General features: G+C 43.1%; 1 protein-coding gene across 2 annotated transcripts in view; it reads right to left on the bottom strand.

The window, feature by feature from the left end:
- SPHKAP (SPHK1 interactor, AKAP domain containing) overlaps positions 1 to 6,000 on the bottom strand; it is a 141,854-nt gene that overhangs the window by 88,272 nt on the left and 47,582 nt on the right. The gene's annotated exons all lie outside the window — the stretch shown is intronic.

Below are 6,000 nucleotides of genomic sequence, written 5' to 3'. Positions count from 1 at the left end.
TTGCCCCCCCCCCCCCCCCGGAGCTCAGTGTGGAGAGAGATAACCTCCTAGTGGAGGAAGGAGAGGAAAGTAAGCACCAGATTTTGCCTTAGACCTTAGCAATGGGTCACCCCAGTAAAACCCAGCACTAGGCAGGCTCCCAAGACCCCAAATACTAGGTCAGTACTGATGGACTGAGACTTCAAGCCTGCTCTGGCACAAGGTTGGCAACCCTGGCCTCAAACACCATGATGGCACCAGTGGACACAGGCTCCAGGCCTGCCCAGTTCCAGACTGGCCTCTGCAGCCCAGCATTTCAACAGACCCAGGATTCAGACCTATCCCAGTAGATCCTCGTGCTGGATTGGTTCTCACAGACCCAGGTTCTAGGACTTCTACTGTGTATCCAGGTCTCGGGCCAGCCCCTGAAGCCCCAGGACCCAGGCCAGCCCTTGTGGACCTACCCTCTAAGCCAGCACCTGCACATCCAGCATCCAGGTGTTCACCAGCAAACATCGGTTTTGCAACAGTCCCCAAGGACCCAGGCTTCCCACTGGCCCCAGCACTAGGCTGGTTCTAGGCTCCAGGCTAATGCCTATGGTCCTAGGCTTCAGAAGACCCAGGGTCTAGGCCCACCCCAGCAACAGGATAGACCTTGTGTATTGAGGATCCAAGACCACTCCTATAGGCTTCAGGGTGGCCCCCATAGATGCATGCTCCAGGCCCATCCTTGTAAACCCAGGCTCCAAACCTATCGCCACAGACCTAATGATCAGGTCCTCCCCAGCTGATCCAGGATTCAGACCCAACCATTGGGACCCAGGATCAAGGCTCACCCCCAGGCAATGATGATCCAGGCACCAGACTAGCCTGCCCCAGAATTCCCGCAGCAAGCCCACTTTCAATCTACACATGCAGGTATTCAATGCAGATGAATGAAGTTAGACCTTTATTTCACCCTATATGCAGAAATCAACTCAAAATGTATTAAAGACCTAAGCGTGAGACCTGAAACTGTAAAACTACTGGAAGAAAACATAGGTAAAAAGCTCTGTGACATTGATCTGGGCAATGAGTTTTTGGATATGAGTCCAAAAGCATTGACAGCAAAAGCAAAAATAGACGTATGGGATTACGTCAAACTAAAAAGCATCTGTACAGGCAAGGAAAACAATCAACAGAGTGAAGAGAAAAACACTGAATGGCAGAAAAGATGTGCAAACCATAAATCTGATAAGAGGTTAATATCCAAACTATATGAGGAATTCAACTCAATAGTAAGAACACAAATAACCTAATTAAAAAATGAGCAAAAATTCTGAATAGACATTTCTCAAAAGAAGACATACAAATGGCCAAATGGAAAAATGTACATGAAAAAATGCTCAGCATCCCTAATCATCAGAGAAATGCAAATTAAAACCACAATGAGATACCACCACATACTCGTTAGAACGGCTATTATCGAAAAGATGAAAGATAACAATGTTGGAGAGAATGTGGAGAAATTGGAACTCTTGCACACTGTTGATGGGAATGTAAATTACTACAGCCATTATGGGGAACATTATGGAGGTTCCCCCCAAAATTAAAAATAGAACTACCATATGATCCAGCAATCTCACTACTGGGTATGTATCCAAAGGAAATGAAATTAGTATGTTAAAGAGACAGTTGCACTCTCATATTTATTGAAGAATTATTCACAATAGCCAAAACATGGAATCAACCTAACTGTCCACCAATAGATGAATGGATAAAGAAAACATGGCATGTGTACTCAATGGAATACTATTCATCCTTAAGAAAGAAGGAAATCCTGTTATCTGCAGCATCACAGGTGGACCTGGAAGACATTATGTTAAGTGAAATAAGCCAGGTACAAAAAGACAAATACCACATGATCTCATTTACATGTAGAGTGTAAAATAGTTGAACTAATGGAAGTAGAGATTGGGATGGTGCTCACCAGGGCTGGGTTGGGAGTGGGAGATGTTGGTCAAAGGATACAGAATTTCAATTAGATAGGAGGAATAATTTTAAAAGATCCTTTGTACAACATGGTGACTATAATTAATAACAATGTATTGTATTCCTAAAAATTGCTAAGAGTAGTGATGGAGTTTGGATGTGTTGTCCCCTCCAAAACTCATGTGGAAATTTGATCCCCAATGTGGCCATGCTGGAAACTGATTGAGTCATGTGGTCGGATCCCTCATGAATGGATTAATGCTCTCCTTGGGGGAGGAGGGGATTAATGAGTGAGTTCTCACTCTGTTAGTTCCCACAAGAGCTGGTTGTTTAAAAAGATCCTGGCACCTTCTCTCTCTCTCTTGCTTCCTCTCTCTTGCTTCCTCTCGCCATGTGACCTGCCTTTACCTGCCAGCTGCTGCCATTTTCTGTCATGAGTAGAAGCAGCCTGAGGCCTGTGCCAGATGCAGCTGCCCCAGAATCATAAGCCAAATAAACCTCTTTTCTTTATAAATTACCCTATCTCAGGTATTTCTGCTATAGCAACACAAATGGACTAAAACAGAAAATTGATACCAAGGAGTGGGGTGTTGTTATACAGATATTTGAAAATGTGGATGCAGCTTTAGAACTAGGTATTAGGCAAAGGTTGGAGGACTTTGGAGGACTTAGAAGAAGATTAAAAAGATGAGGGAAAGTTTGGAAGATTTTAGAGACTGGTTACATTGTTGTGACTAGAATGCTGATAGAAATGTGGACAGTAAAGGCCATGTGGATGATAAGGTCTCAGATAGAAATGAGGAACTTATTGGGAATTGGACAAAAGATCACCCTTGCTACACCATAGCAAGGAACTTGGTTGCATTGTGTACATAACCTTGGACTTTGTGGAATGTGGGACTTAAGAGTTGTGAACCTGAATTTTTGGCAGAAGAAATTTCCAAGCAGCAAAGCATTAAGGAAGCTGCATGGTTACTTTTAAGAGCCTACTCTGAGTTATGGTGGCAAAAGCATGACGTAAAGCCAGAATTTAAAAGGAAAGCAGAGTGTAAAGATTTGGAAAATTTGCAGCCTGGCCATGAGGTAGAGAAATGGAAAGCAGGAGAAAAATGCAAGGGTGAAGCAGATAAGCTGTTTGCTAAAGACATTGTCTTGGTGGTGAGGCAGCCAGATGCTAATAACAAGGACAATGGAAAAAATGCCCTAAAGGCATTTGAATGGAAGAGTGCCCTATCCATCACAGACCCTGAGGCCTAGAAGGACTGAGTTGTCCCAGAGGACAGACCAGGGGCGCAGCTGCCCTTGGGAACCTGCTCCCAGCATCCCAGCTGCTCTGGCTGGAGCAGCCACAAGTGTGGTTTGTGCAGCAGCTCTGGAGAGTAGAAGCCTGAAATCTTGGTGGTGTCCACGTTGTGTTAAGTCTGCAGGCTGGCAGGACATGAGAGCAGTGGAGGTGTGGCAGCTTCCATCCAGATTTCAGAGGATGTATGGAAAAGCCTGGGGGCCCAGGCAGAGACCTGCCACAGGGGCAGAGTCACTGCAGAGGCCATCTACTAGAGCAATGCAGAGCAGAAAAGTGGGGTCAGAGCCCCCACAGAGAGCCCTCACCAGGGAAATGTCTAGTAGAGCTAAGGCAGTGGGGCTGCTGCCAGGACCCCAGAACTGCAGGGCCACTGGTAATGTGCAATGCAGGCCTGGAAAAGCTCCAGGTACCCATGCAGCCCACTGGGCTGTGCCTGGCAGAGCTGTGGGGGTTGATCTTCCTAATGCTTTGGGGGCCCAGGTGCCCAATTGTGCCCAGGATGCAGGACTTCGAGTCAAAGAAGATTACTTTGGAGCTTTAAGACATAATGTCCGCCTTGCTGGGTTTTGGACTTGTTTGGAGCCTGTTTCTCCTTTTTTTCTGGCCTATTCTTCCCTTTTGGAATGGGAATTTGTACCCAATGTCTGTTGCACCATTGTATCTTGGAAGTAGATAATTTGTTTTTGATTTTTACAGGTTCACAGCTGGAAGAAGTTTTGCTTTTGGTCTCAGATGAGACTTTGGACTTTGGTCTTTTAAGTTAGTGCTGGAACAAGCTAAGATTTTTGGGACTCTTGGGATAGAATGATTGTATTTTGTATGTGAGAGTGACATGAATTTTGGGGGGCTATGGGTGGAATGATTGAGTTTGGATGTGTTGTCCTCTCCAAAACTCATGTGGAAATTTGATTCCCAATGTGGCAGTGTTGGAAACTGATTGGGTCATGGGGGCAGATCCCTCATGAATGGATTTATGCTCTCCCTGGGGGAGAGGGGATTAATGAGTGAGTTCTCACTCTATTAGTTCCCACAACAGCTGGTTGTTTAAAAGACGCTGGCACCTTCTTTCTCTCTCTTGCTTTCTCTTGCCATATGATCTGCTTGTACCTGCTGGTTGCCTGCCATTTTCTGTCATGAGTAGAAGCAGCCTGAGGCCTGTGCCAGATGCAGCTGTCCCAGAATCATAAGCCAAATAAACCTCTTTTCTTTGTAAATTACCCAGTCTCAGGTATTTCTGTTACAGCAACACAAACGGCTTAAAACAAGTAGATTTTAAGTGTTCTCACCACAAAAAGGAGTACATGAAGTAATGTAAATGTCAGTAGCTTGATTTAGCCATTCTACAATGTATACATATTTCAAAACAATATGTTGTATACCATAAATATGTACAATTGTATCAATTTAAATAAATAAATAAATAAAGTGAGTAAATATTTTATTTGCAAGAACAGGCAGTGTGTGAGATTTTGCCTGAGGACTGTATTTTACCAACTGCTTCTCTAGAATCTTAAGGATATGAAAAGATAAGAGCTTATTTTATTTTCTGAAGTAATCCTTTAGCTGGAACATGACATGGCCAGGGAGAGATTGCTTGGCATTTGTAATTGGAAGAACCTGAGTTCAGGCACTGACTGATTCCATTACTTTATGCTCTGGGCAAGCATTTCACCTTTCAATACTCATGCACATTTCTTCACTTACATTATCTATTGTGGCTACTTCATAGGTTTTCTGTAAAAACTTAGTGAGATAACATTAGTGGAAGCACTTGTAAACTAAAGCATTATACCAGTGGGCAAAGCTTTTGTTATTAACACTTGATACGTGAGCAGAAAAATTCTCAAAAAGTCATCCTAAATGGTAGCAATAAATGAATGTAAATTTGTGAAATTACTAAACAGTCACTTTTCTAATTGAGGGGTCCTCTGTCTCTGCATAAAAAGGAAGAGGCATATCCTTCAGTCACCATAAAATCACAGGGCTAGAAACAGTTATAAACAATGTAGAGAAAGTGCAGGAAGGCCTGTGAGACTGCACCCAGGGCTAGATTGCCTGGGTCCTATTTCTGGCTCCACCATGTACTAGCTGTGTGAGTCAGCTACATCATCAGTGACAGCCTCACCAGGAGAAATAGTACTTCGTCCCCTGTATATAAGTTTTCTGAAGTAATGAATCCATCTGATGTGCTTGGCAGAGATCCCAGCAGACCGGAAATATTCAATAAAGATCAACTCTTCTTTTTATTGAAATGATCCACAAAATCATATAAGTTTGGAGTGGGAGAGCCCACAGAGGTCATTTAGCGCATCATTCTCCACTGGATGTGGGAATTGCCTCTATCATGTCTTGGCTCTATGTCCGCCCTGCCTCTGTTTGAACATTTCCTTTGTTATGAAGCTTATTACATTGCACAGAACTTCTCAGTGTAGGTAACCCATTCAATTTTTCTCTCATTAATATAAAAAAGTATTTTTTCATAGAAAAATATGAAGCAGTATTTGGGCTATATTATCTGCTTTTATTCTTTCTACACAATTCTAAACACAAGTAAAACACTGTGTCTTGCCACGCTCATATACAGTGCCCACAGATGCAGTTTATTGAATGCAAGTGGTTAGGAAACTATCCTTCATCCGCCTCTCAAAAGAACACCAGGCAAGCCCATGCTCATTTTCTGTTTCATAGGCAGTGCATGTTATTAATTACTCTGATAATTAGTATTTAATTTTTTAAAAATTCTAAAT

The sequence above is a fragment of the Galeopterus variegatus genome, unplaced genomic scaffold (genome assembly GCF_000696425.1).
Source record: "Galeopterus variegatus unplaced genomic scaffold, G_variegatus-3.0.2 Scaffold4161, whole genome shotgun sequence".
Lineage (NCBI taxonomy): Eukaryota > Metazoa > Chordata > Mammalia > Dermoptera > Cynocephalidae > Galeopterus > Galeopterus variegatus.
The sequence above is the reverse complement of the archived record's forward strand: the minus strand, read 5'-3'. Positions and strand labels throughout refer to the sequence as shown.